The following is a 14,007-nucleotide window of genomic DNA, read 5'->3' as shown; positions in this document are numbered from 1 at the left end:
AGGTCGCTACAGGGTTATAGACCCAGCAGACGTACGAACTGAAAATATGTCGAGTGGCACCACCCGCAACTTCAACGAGCCTTTCCAAAGGGTCGTACCTGTTGGTTAAGTATTTATAGTTTTATAAGCTCGATTAAGGCTAGTATTCATAGACGCGTACATCCAGTAGCTATTGTTTTCAAGGGAAAAGTTTCTGTTGTTCGTGCTAGTTTAAAATAAAAGCGTTATCTCACAAACGGCCCATTACGTATTCAATAACTGTGACTTCTTTGCCACTAGTTTACTCCTTTCGGCCAATAACGATCGCTGCTTCCGGCCTATATAACAGCTACATGTATTTGCTAGACGCGCTGTACACCCGCATACATAAGTGATTTTCTAGGCGTTCTACAGAGATTCAATATATAACATTCAAAGAGAAGCTACCAGCAGAAGCGTCCAGTGGATTATGGAACGTTATTTTTATGAGTATTTCGTCACCTAACAACGTCTTCTACAAGTAAATCAACAAGCTACCGGATTATGACTCATTTGCTGGCCATGGTAGTGCGCAAATCTATGCCATATGGCCTTTACCCGCAGAAAAGTTCACGATGTTTGAATATTTATCTATTTTGCTTTTTATAAGCATTTCACTTATTCCAAAGTTAATAAATTGGCTCTAAAGAACCTTTCAAATATCAGTATACTGCAAGTGACAGGTATCTTGATAAACACAACTTCCCGAATTTGAATTTTGTTCCCGCCCAGCACTTTGAATAGGACCCATTAGCGGTTCTCAACTCCATGATTGTAAATTAGGTCGAGGTGCTCTGCACAGAACTCCTTTCAGAAGAAATGACTCCAAAAATGCATCTACTTGCGTTTCGGAGTAGTTCTCAGATTCTTAAAAACGATGAATGTTATTTTTTTAACTTTGCTATCCAGACTACTCGGGACACCTGGATGATTGAAGGCCAGTAGCAGTGATTCAAAGTTACCTCCATAAATATATCAACTTGTCGGACTGCCGTTACTCTTCTTGCGGACTCTGAACGCTATACAGCTTTCAAGTTCTAGCCTGGCACATTTTTTTTGGCATAATACCAAATTCTGAACTCGTACGCCTCTAAACCATCTCTACAGAACAGCCAAATTTTAGGCGATCTATATCAGCCTGTTGAAGGCTATTTACTTGGTCGTACAATCTTGATAATTCTTCAAGTAACAAATTGTTATAATAACGAAAATTTTCGAGCAAAGCAGAGAAAACATAATGCAATCTTTGTCGAGACTGTAGGATTTTTCGAAGCACCCGTCATGAAATCGCCCTAAAAAACGATAGGTTTTTTCTTGCAAATTGAGTTCATGACACATGAAAACGTGCATTCTGTATTCTAGAGACGATTTTCACAATCACTAACACTGCAAAACCAGTCTGAAGCATATCATCGCTATAGACAAAACATAAGTCAGCCTAAGCCGACTACCAAAGAGGATACAGGCGAAAGATAGCGTCGAATACAAAAGAACGCGATCTTGGTGGCAGTACCGATCAGCTTCGGGCTTTAGTGGACCCGCAATGGATATCAGAGACATTAGCTATTACCAAATATTTTTCAAAAAAATAATCTGTCAATGTTGTCAGATCCTGAAGAGCCTCGTAGATGTATAGCGCGGCAATTACCAGCACATAGCGTGCTTTTTTCATGGCAACGTGCGGTCCCCGCACGACACTGTCATTATTGCCTAGATCGCGAAAAAAGTAAATTAAACAATGGTTTAGCTCCCACATATATATATATATATATATATATATATATATTTTTTTTTTTTTTCTTCAGCCATTCGCATTTATCTGGCCAGTTTTCTTTCTCATTTTGAGAAGAATACATAACTATTAGATATGAAGCTTAAAATCTTTAGGCATTTTTTCTCGTTTTCCAACGCAATCGAGTATAAAACGCTTTTTATATAAAACACCCATTCACGGTCATGCCAAGACAGCCTATTCTGTGGGTTAATAATAATCAACAACTCCACGTGTAATCACAGTTCAACAAGGTAGCATTAACACTTTGCTCATATGGAGACTTACTTACGGAGCCCATCTAGAAAAATAATTGAAGCTATTTCATCGAGCAGTGATGGAGTACTTCGACGAACTTTGTCCTTAGCAGACAAAGAGGATCTGGCTTCCACCCAAGCACTGCTTCTCTGTCGAGAAATTAGGCCAAATACAGAACTCATCATTCTTCTTCTTTCCACGTTCGCATTTTAGGCTATTCAACAGACTATATGTACCGTGTCGAGGTTCTATCGAAGCAGATGAACGCCTAACTTGTACCGACAGCCGTCGCATTCTGCCACTCTGCTGGTTGCTTATGCTACTGACCTTTGCTAAACGTCCAACTGCAATGGCCCGCCGAACTAATATAATAAACCAACTAGGCAGCAGAATTACCGGGGTCCAAGTATCAGGTCCAGCACTACTACATACTACAAACGCAGACGTATGGGGTAACGATGTATAAACTGATGCTTTCTAGTTAGTATAACTAGAAGCAACATTTAAATAGCTATCTTCTAGAAGAAAGTCAGCGGCACCAAGGTTCCTCAGAAGTATCGCTACTAAACGCTTAAAGGACAAATAATACCGGTTCTTTATGATGTAGAAAATGCAATTATAACATTTCCGTACGCGCCTCGTTTTGTCGAGACAAACGTTTGGATCACGATAAAATCCTGCGTTCTGCTTTTGCGTATATAAAGTATACCGGGCCTGAAGGATAACGTGCAGCGTAAAAGGGAAATGATAACGCTAAGTACTCTTAACAGAACGCCTGTCGACAACGAACCAAAGAATCGCCTTGGCGTATACGATCTCTGCGCTACCAACGGAACGCAGTCAAGCTGATAAGTTGCAAATGAGCAAGCAGAAAAAGCTGTATGTCGAGCGTCACTATCAGTAACGCTCAATTTCGACGCCGGTGGCCTTCGTGAGGGCTACCAATCATAACTCACTGAGGGGCAGCCTGACCGTTGGCAGAAAGAGCGCTGCCAGCGGTCGTAAGGCATAGAAGAGCATTTAAATACAGACAGACATTTTCATCAATCAGCATTAGTAATTTTAGAGAGCTTTTTGTTTGTTGGCGTGTAGACCCATAGTCCCATGAATGGGTCAATAACTGCTACAGTGTAGTTTTTTTCACAGATGTTACCCGCGCTTCTTTGAATATTTATAAGGTGACTGGCGTCAGCAATGAGCCTGTTCCTATACGAGGGCTTTCGTTTGCATCATGCACTCGTTCACATGTGTGCGATTTCGCTCTTGCTCTGACGTCGCGTCGCACACAAGCCCAAAGGAGTTTTTTTTAACACTCTCTACCAAGCGTTTACTGGATACAGGAATACCAAATCGAAACGCCAGGAAGCGTGGAATGCAATCTTCTATAGGCATGACATCGTCATATGGATGGGAGTATCTATGAAGATATATGGGGCAAGTTTCGTAGTTAGTCAGTACATCTAAAGTATGGCCTTTAAGCTCAAGAGACCTTTTAAGACTGAGCTTACTTTGGGTTTGATAAGCCAAGGACATAACTGTCTGCCATTAGCTGCAGGTTCTATTTATCGGTTAGATCTCTCACCCTTTCGCTTTTAACTATGGTCGAAGTTCATAAACACGTATATTGGGCCTATGAGCGAGAAACTAATACATATACGAAGAGTAAAATATATATATATATATATATATATATATATATATATATATATATATATATATGCATAGACTATTAATGTGAATCAAAATACTGCAATATATGCAGGCCTTAAAAAGTAAGTACGTCCTCCTTACATTACATAGTCTATGTTTAACTTATCCATTTAATCCTGGCCATCTACATAGGATGCATTAGTTACAGTATCTAATACGAGACTATCCTTTATATTGGCTAAGTACAAGACTTGTACATGTCTGTAAAAACAAATTGAACAATGAAAAATTTGAATATATTTAGTAGGATTGTGCCTAACTGTCTAATTTCCGGTCCACCGGCTTCCGTGATAAGACTTCGATTGCAGCGGCCCTATTGATTATTTTGGCAAACTATTTTTCCGTTTCTACGAAAATCTCCACCAGGTTCGTGCTATAATTGAGGAAAATATCATAGAAAACGCGGGTCCATGGCACACCATCAGACAAGCTATATGATAAAGAGGGAGGAAATGAGAGACCCTATCAGCGCTTCAAATAACTGCATAAAATACCTAGCTATTTACAATTTGGCATAGCAATCTTCAGTCTTATTAAATTCTTTGGAGATCTCTTGTCTAGTGTATATAGCGATAAATGTCGCTTGTTACTTTTGGATACTGGTGCTTTCGGCTATACATATAAAGAGACTATGCAATCATACCAAACACATTTTTTAGGTCTTCCTCGAACCGGACCTATACGGATGTCCTTTGATTTCACCTTCCAGTGCAGGACAAAGTTGATATTCGATCGCCATCAAACAGTTTATTCTATCAACAAGGCCATAAATTGCGCTACCTAGAAAAATACATAAGCATTTGTGTTACAAGAATAATATTAGATGTACTATGTTGTACTAAATTTATACCTATTATGTCCACTGCTCCTGAGAACGTTGCGCCTTGTTTATTTTTTTTTTTGTCATTATCGAGGTTCTTTCTCCTCCACAAACGTAGCTCTAACCAAGTTACCAACATCAACTTCTGGATTGAACTATCCACATCCATACCATACCTCTATGCTCTGACTGTTACCAATAACACTGAATAGTTATCGAACAGTCTACCTTACTAACTTTCAGTTGAAGTTTGTCGATAGATAAGACTGGCTTTCTCTGCCATACGTGTTGCCTTCCTGGCGGTCGCCGTGATGACGGATGGGCTCACCGAACGTAACTCTTTTAAGTTTATTCTTCTATGGAAACAGCTCTCTGAATATCTAGGTTAAAAGTATCGCCGTCATCCACAATCGTGCTAAAACGTTTAGCAGATCATACAACTTTTACCTTCTTCGCTTTCGTTTCACGCTGAATTGACCACCTATTATTATTATTATTATTATAGAGAAAATTTGACATTTTAAATCTGCAGATCTGAACAACTGAAGACCAATACACATGTATAGATTGACAATTTGCCAGAAGATAACAAACAAACCCTTTTCAGACAACGACAGCGCTCCTCTGAGGCTATCCTGCATTTGATCGGATATTATATTTTATCCGTTTTCAGATCGAAAAAGTCTATGCCGGTTTTGCCCATAAGCCAAGCCAGATATACTTTTACCGGAGTATAATCCGGTGAGTTGTCCGACCTCCACGATACGTGATAGCCTGGAAGAAGAGCAGAGATAGCAGTAGAGTTATGAAAAAAAAATAGAAAACGTGCCATATTATATGTACGACGTCAGCTTTGTATTCGTGCTATTAGACATATATGCACAAGTCCGTCTGTGAATAACGTGCGCAACAGGTAAATGCTCGACGATCTTTTATCGCTTGTGGAGACGCACGCCTATGCACAGAGGTGCTGCACGCGAAAAGAGTGCCGTCGAATTGGGGGCGAGTTGATAGGCTGCAATAGGTTAGAATACATGAGCATATTCGAGGTTCAGTATAATAAACAAACAGGTTATAGAACAGATTCAAATATGTAAATGTCAAAATGCAAAGATTTACCATATACACAAACAGTAGATAGATACATAGATGAATTTAAACTTGGTGACCTATATATTCTTTTGCGTAGCCAAACGAAAATTTTATTGAGAACCCTTTGACGACGACTGGACGGGTAATTCAACGAACTTCGAAGGTCGGATTAGCCGGACATATTGCCAAATCGATGGGCCGCTAAGAACGGATTGCGGCCTTCAGGACAATTAACCGGACGCATAGTGGATCCAATCACGAAACTTCACCACCAACCGAAATTTTGCTTTACAAGCACAAAAAGGTGGGGAGATTCTGCGTTCGACAAACCTGAATCATAAAACGCTGCTTGAGTCAGGCAAATTAGCTCTTAATCTGACCTTACTCTGGCGTTACCACCAGACTAAATATAAATAGACTCCGGTATCTATTATGTATTGAAAACCGCAGCTTATAAACGTATTACCGTTAAGAAGTTTAAGTTCTTCAACGATGGCTGACTCGCGTTTTGGCTACGTAAGTTTGCATACTTATGGAAATCTCATAGATGCTTGATATGCAACTGGCTAGCGCGACTGGAGATCTCTACACACCGTTATTAGCTAAGCACAATCATTTTGTTTGTCCGGCACCCGAACAGATGATCTATGTAAACACTTATGTACGCATTTATTTAGTAGCTGGTTTGCCCGAACTACCTATGCTGTCATGGACGAAAAGAATCGTTTGGAGTTTCGCCCTCCAGCATCATCTCGAAGCGATAGGACTGAGGTGCTAAGAAGAACGTACAACTCAAAGATGATGTACGCCTGTTTGCCTCTGCCTTCACCAATGAGGCTCTAATGATAGCTTGTAGCTTCACTTGTTGCACGCTGTCGGTTATGATCTTAAAAACTATCTATAAACACTCGTTCGAATATGCCTTTATTGTTTGTCTAGCCCCGTAGGCGTAACAACACAGCGCCGACGCGCACAATAGCAAAGAAGGGGCACAGAGCTGAATTTTCGGATTTAGTTCGCGTTTCTTTCGGTTACCTACAAAACTAGTAGCTTGGCTTGTCAGAACCACACCACAGTACAAGAAGCCAGCCTTCCGCAATCTTCCATTGACTGTGTGGAATTTTCGATAGCGTTTTTAGTAGGCCTTTTTGCTTGAACAAGGTAATGATGCCGGTGAGAGCTTCTGCAATTAGGCACTGGATCATCAAAACCATTATAGCTTGACTGCTATCATGAATAGCAGTTGGATAGCGAAAGCAAAAAATTGAAAAAGGCGGGAAATTTTTTCGCTGATTATGACAAAATTGTTTAATAGCTTTCTACTAGCAGCAAATACTATAGAAATATTGATTTTAAGACAAAATAAGAGATGTTTAACTTGCTAGATCGGCTGGCACACAAGGGAGTATGTTCGGGCAAAGCAGCTACGTTCCGATTGCAGCACGGATCGTTTGCTACCTACCTTCGCTATGCGAGCTGAACCAATAGAAGAAATACATGCACTCGTAACTTGTTGAAACGAAGGATAAATGTGTTTAGGGTGATTAGCAAAATTTAAATGAAGCTGGCTGGTTCGTTTACCAGAGGTCTTCAAATGTACACGCATGAAGACCAAGACGCAAACACAACCGTCAAATTTACAATTGCCGGTTCCTTTTTACTCGATTCTATTAGTTTATAGATCGCTGAGCCAGTAGTAAATGCATGCGTTACGCCACGCTATGATCTAGTTCGTTGAATTTGTTGAGCAGTGTTAACCTTTGTAGCGTTAAACTGTTGCAGTTTTTCATTGCGACAGATATATAGATAACTCCGTTAGCAGCCATTGATTGACGCTACGTTCTTTTCACCTGCTTCACGCTTCACAGCATAGGAAGTCAACACTTAATCGAAACTACGACGAGTATAACATAACGGCATTTCATAGTCTATTCAAAACGATCGTTTGCTGGTTCAACTCATACAGTGTCACGAGACGTCATAGATAAAACCGAACAAAATTTCCACGGGCCATGCTCGCTCGAATAGGCAAAAAAAAAACCACGGCATATTCTCAATCTTTCTTCCTTGTTCTGTCCCGTCAACCCGCCAAAGTAAGATTCCATCTGATCTTTTGCAAGGTCGTCATCAACGACGACGACGACAGGCGTACTCGCATGCAACCTGCATACTCTACAAAGCTTTCGTGCAAAGAATTGAATGTTATTTAACCGGTTGAATACCTCGCCAACTTATCTCTGCCTGTAGACTCTTCAATGAAGAACCGTAGAGTCTCGTCTGACTGATCGCGTACCTCAGCAACTAAAAAGAGCACTTGGCTGTTCCCCATTTGACAAATAATATAATTTCAGCTCCGTTCCTAAGACTATTTTGAGAAAAATAGTTCAGTACCCCATTGGTATACGGATCACAACATTAAACTCAAAATGAATTTTTCATCTTATTACAATATCTGATATCCAGTTTCTGTTCGCAGAATCACATAGGTCTGCTTATTTGTACCATAGGAGCTTATTTGCTTCTAATAAATATCAGGCCGCTCAGGTCGCATCGAATAACGCTGCTCCCCCCGCCCCACACTCCCATCTGGGAATTTATTACAACCTTAAAATGTATAATGAAAAAATCGAATTGGATAAATTTTCAATAAAGAAGAGCACCAGGTGAAATAATTGTTTTTATAATGGGTCTTTGATTTCGTACCCTAACAGAAGGTGTGAGCAAGTCTAGATTTGAGATCATTTTCGGATCCATTTTATTTCTGAACATTATGTATAACAGACAAAAAGGCTATTAATAAAGTGTTTATTTTACGTAACTAATGAAACTATGATGATCGTATTACGAGCTATCAGCTACGATCTATAATAGAAGTTATATTAACATTACAAATGTCTGTAGTGATAACGTGTTTGTCCACGACGCTCAGGAGCATGTGGTAGCGTAAGTTCGAAATTGGGCCTTTGCTTCGTGCTTACAACCAACGGCTCGAGATGACGCTCGCGGGAAGAACCGAACGTAAAATTCGAAATATTTACTAGGTTTTTTTTCATTACAGAGTCATGATTACTAGTAAACTAAATACCACAGCCTGAAAACAGAGTTAATTTGTGAAGAACTAAAAGAACCCTGTCACGTGTCGTTAGATAGTTGATCGCCCGATTACATACAGCTAGGATAGAGAAATCTCTCCCGGTAACAATCTCACTGTTAGCCGATGTAGCACGATATCATTTCGATTATGGATCAATTTCCCTGCGTTTGTCGTTGAGTGCGCCAGATCGATGGCACTAGATAGTCTGATAAATGGCGGAACGAAACCTTACGTAAGATCGGCTCGTTTCGCCTGCTTAATTTAATCTAGTGTGAATTCCTGTTTTGCTTCGATTCTTGGCCAAACACGAGCAGTATGGCAGGCGGTCCGAGTGTTTTTCCACCGTTATTCCGTCTCATCTATTTGTATCTTCCGAAAACCATTAACAGATACGTCTATATGTGAAAAATCGTTATCTTTTACTCCGTAATTAGAAAATAGCGACCGCTGGCTTTGATCGCTTTTTCGGGTCCACCGGTAGAAAGGGGCAAAAAAGACGTATGAAATAAGGAATGCTCCTACGGATCACTTCGGTGCGTCCCCCGTAATTTGGCTTTAACAAGCGCTAGCATGGAGAGATAAAACAAGTAGTCGTTCCTTGTGTGCCCCAATAAACTAATTATATGACCTAACTAAACTAATTATATGTACTTATTTCGTTGCCTAGCTCGAGCCGAAAGTGAAAATAACAAATATGTTAGGAGTTAGTGCAGGCATAATTTGGAGTCCTTTAGGTTACGTTCACCTATCGCGTATTTGTGAGTGTGCAGCGACTATGAGGTACGGCGGCCCATGTCACTCAAAATAATAACTCGGCCGTTATTGGGACCAAGACTATTTATAAGGGTTTTGTTACTTGTCAGGCGTGTTCAGGCTTTTTCAGACCTTTAGAGGCCTAGTAATAACGTTGGTCGGCGCAAGCCCTAAGACGGGGCTATGGCAGTGCCCCTGTTGGAGAGAGAGAGAGAGAGAGAGAGAGAGAGAGAGGGAGGGAGGGAGGGAGAGCGCGACAAAGTTCAATAGATGCGTTTCAATGATGGAACCAGTGCCGATGTATAAAAATAGTTCTACGTAATTCCTTCACTTGATCAGTCCTTTGCAACTCTACACGAATGCCAGCTTCCCAGCTGTGCCCTCTTGATCGGTAATTCTTTACCACTTACGGGCCGCAAGGAACTTTATGTTTGAGAACGACTTGTCCTGTTGGCGGCTTAGAAGGCTTGACCTGTGTGACTGTAACAAACCGGGGTCGAGAGACAGCACATCACTAACGGTACACATCTAAAAAGCATACCACTCCTACGGAGAATTTATACAGCCACTATTGAAACCTTCGGTAGCACCTGATGCACATCTCCTAAGGCAAAACGTCATGTGGTGGCCGTTATACAGGGGGGACCGTCTAGGTAGCCCTTCCACCTACCGTACCCTTTGATAAATCCTTATTATTGTTGTTGTTATATATATATATATATTGTTAAACCAATCGAATTATTTGGTAGAACTTAATATCTACAATGTTGTTTGGTTTTATTATGGGAACAAAGCGTGTGCCAGTCCGACTGCCAGAACAGCTCTAGACGACTAGCTAATATGAGTGAATAGAAATGAAGTGCAAGTATTGTTAAGGTAGCTTCAAACAGCTTAACCTCTGAAACCGAGTAGACTAGAGCTCGTTGTGAATAACCTTCCAAAGACTTCACTTTTTTCTTACTCTGAAGTTCAGCTCTAGGAATGAGCCACTTAAATATGGCTTGTCATTCGCAGCTGCGGACCCCTGATAGAGCACATAAACTAGGTTTTCCCTTTGACAGTGGACGATACCATAAATGTCACTACTGTGAAATCAACAACCATTTCTTCTTACCATGGTATGTGAGTAGAGTTCAGCTGAAAGACGTTGAACACAGCCTATTTTGTATTCAAGTTGCGTAAAACTTTGCACTGCAGCCGGTGAGAAATATTTGATGAGACTGCGCCATCTTGTAGATCAGCAGGCTACATACATAAACTTGCTACAGTTTTTAATTGATTTTTCCATCCTTTCACCCAGCAGCCAGAAGAAACGGGTTCGAGTCGCACGGCGGGAGGTCACTTGCAGCTGTCAAGCTTTGATTCCATGAGCTTCATTTGAGTATATCAGGTATATTTTTAAAAACAATAGCTTATATAAATTTTTCGCCCATTAAGCTATTTTTCTAACTATCTGTAAAGTAACCCATTATTCAAACTAATACCAACCCAGTACTAAGAATAGATGATACCGTAAAACTGCTGAAAGCTGAAGTTGAACAAACACTTCCACAAGCCTCAGGTTACATAAAAATCTATACATACCATTCAGGAATTAACCTTCTTCAAAAAATGACAGTATGATGCACCACATTTCATTATTTTTGTCCAAATAGCTAGCCAATGCGTGCGTTGGTGGATGAACTTGCTCTTCCGCTAGGTGCTTCCGACGACACCCATTCAAACCACATATATCTCTTTCATCTTTGCCTAAACGCTACCTATCACGACCTTACGAGTCTCCCAAACGGCTATAGATCGTGCCCTATAGGACATCGCCTTTAACACGGACATCACCGCGTGCTTCGCGCTAATTACGCTCTATGTATCGAAATAAGGAAGGAGAGAAGGTGACAAACGCAGGAATGAAGGATAACGAGCATGGCTTTTAAAAACGCGGCGGGCCATCTCTAAATCAATAGCTATCATCATAGCAGAGACAAAAGCATGCCCCTAGCATAAAGGTATGGCCCACATAACATTCCTATTGGAGTTCGAACGTTAAGGTATGGTTAACCTGTTTAATCTGTGGATCATCCTATCAGTGAAAGGGTTATAGGAAGCTTCTTTTATTGGATGAAGTAAGATATTCGCAGTGTGTATAAGTATCTGAAACGATTTTTTCGAACTGAATATATCAGTAGATTTGAGCTCACAATTGCGTAACATGATTATTTTCAGTTGAATACGAGTCAGTCTTATATATCATATATGATTATCTTAAATGATCATCACTAAACAGACCTTTAGATCTTCATGTCCTTTACCAATTTTCAATCCGATCAAATATTAGATGATATTTGCTATCAACCTTTACCCATAAATATGTAAAACTTAGTTCTAGGCTGGTCTCCCTGTCTCGCTTTGACGACGTACAGGGATCGAACCTGGCAAAAGTCGATGTCAAATGAACCGAGGAAGAAACCAACCATAGGACATAAATGCACCGTAGAGCCGTAACAGTATTTTGATGAATACTAGTTATGCCAGCATAAACGATTTTTAGAACCACAAACGTATTTCTTGCATTCGTTTACTTCTACTATCTAAGACCATATAACTCAGAAAGCAAAAAGAGCCCTCTGTTTACTTCGAATATGTTGTTTCAAGAATAGCTTTTTTTTTTTTTTTTTCTTTTTTCGTTTTGGGTCCTGTAGAAGGCTATGAGGATATTCAAGCAGCCAGCAACAGATGTAGAGTGTCCTTCGTTTGGTTACTGCCTCCCTTTGTTATGGCCTATAGCCACCACAAACGCCTACCAACTCACTAATAGTAAGAGCGCTCCGCACAGCTGCAGGCTTATCGAGCCCGGGGAGACCCTCGTGTTGATCGTATCAACGCAGTGCATTTTGTGGTCGCCAACAAATTTAGCGTCGCTAAACCGTTCCTTTCCCCAAATCTTTCTTACTTTGTTGTCATTCGCTCACTATACACGCAACGTGTTTATGAATGTTTTTTTAAGTTGCCTCTAGTTCGTTTGTTGTTTATAACGTATGGGGGCGTACCATTTGCGATAGTTTTTTTGCGATGCGTCAATCGCCGATGTTCTCCATGCTCGGATTTTTTCGGCAGCTATCGATCGAGGAGAGAGTAAAAGGACCACTAGGAACATGATCGTCACTAATATCGCTAGCGTTTCTGTTTGGGTAGTTAGGCGCGGGCATCTTTGACCACGCTTGTTGATCAGCCTGCTGTAGTGCCGGGTTGTTTCCAGCATATGAGCACCCGTACGTGAACTGGAAGCGTAAGCAACAACTACAGTAACGAACAACTTTATTGTGGTGCGTCCCGATCTAGGCAGGGCTACGGAAAAAAATCGAGTTCTTGTACATTATATTTTAGTCTTTCTTCTACCATACTAATATATGTGAAGGCATACAACATATGATAAATACGTATGATGACATTTGGTGCGAGGCACTTCAAGCACCTCGGTATATATGGAAACATTGGTGGGCGTAAACTTTCCTGTTATTTCTTACTTTTTTTTTTTTTGATAAATAGGGATAACGTCACTCAAAGACACTCAAATCTCGAAGTTTTAAGACCTAACCTTCATACATAAATGCAATGTGCTCCAGTCAATTCAGTGTAAATATAACTCATGTTATATTTCCGTTTCGCGTTGGGCGTCACGAGTAATCCTGGTCACCGTTCATTGCTTATACAGTCTTAGGCAATTTCACCAAGAAACTTGTCCTAATCCTTGTTTCGTTCTAACTTTTTACATGACAACTTTCAGAACCAAACGAATTAGTAATTTTAAGAATTATGATATCTTCTTAATAACAGTTGTTATAATAGTACCAGCTGCATAAATGGATTTCTTTGTAAATGTTCATAGTTATCTTTAGAGCTTGCAGCATAAGAAAATATGTAGCCTATTCATTTTAATGCTACAGATATCAAAATCTTACGGAACCGCCCTCAGAGGCGTTGGAGTATAATGGTACTCATGATCTGTTATCCGGCTAGTATTTCGACCTGACAACAAAAATATATCTGTACTATTGTATACTACTTTTCTACCCCACTTTTATTTTATGACTGGACGTATGGGCATTTTTTTGCATCATTCGTCAGTTAAACGATATAAGGGCCGCGGCCAGAATTCTCTAATACGTACCTATAATTATAGTATTACCTCTTAGGACCTTAGCAATATTTCCTCTATGTACATCCCACTACATCGTTTTCATTATCTACGTACTTCGGTCGATGATAATATCATCTTTCATTTGCCAAATGACGAGCTAGGGCAATTTTCCCAAAGAAAATTGACTTTCCGATGCGCACACATACCAATTCGACGATAAGGTCCAGGAGTAAGAGTTTACTCTTATAGGGCAATTTTTCGTAGGCGTTCTCTGCAGAGTGAAGGCTTTGCATGTTTAGAGCAATGCTTCCAAAGTGCCTCGTCTCATCTGAGGCGACAGAAAAGAGGGGTGATGG

General features: G+C 40.4%; 1 protein-coding gene and 1 long non-coding RNA gene across 6 annotated transcripts in view; both read right to left on the bottom strand.

Moving 5' to 3' along the window:
• The window catches only part of nAChRalpha6 (nicotinic acetylcholine receptor alpha6), a 237,092-nt gene that overhangs the window by 213,310 nt on the left and 9,775 nt on the right, over positions 1-14,007 (bottom strand). The gene's annotated exons all lie outside the window — the stretch shown is intronic.
• On the bottom strand, positions 3,850-11,293 carry LOC111253277 (uncharacterized). The gene is made up of 3 exons (XR_002674550.2): positions 11,101-11,293; positions 10,631-10,872; positions 3,850-5,351 (listed from the first exon to the last, which is right to left on the bottom strand). It is a non-coding gene; the product is annotated as an uncharacterized LOC111253277 (long non-coding RNA).

This window comes from Varroa destructor, unplaced genomic scaffold, assembly GCF_002443255.2.
Source record: "Varroa destructor unplaced genomic scaffold, Vdes_3.0 BEIS01000006.1, whole genome shotgun sequence".
Taxonomy (NCBI): Eukaryota; Metazoa; Arthropoda; class Arachnida; order Mesostigmata; family Varroidae; genus Varroa; species Varroa destructor.
This window is presented reverse-complemented; position numbering and strand designations above follow the sequence as displayed.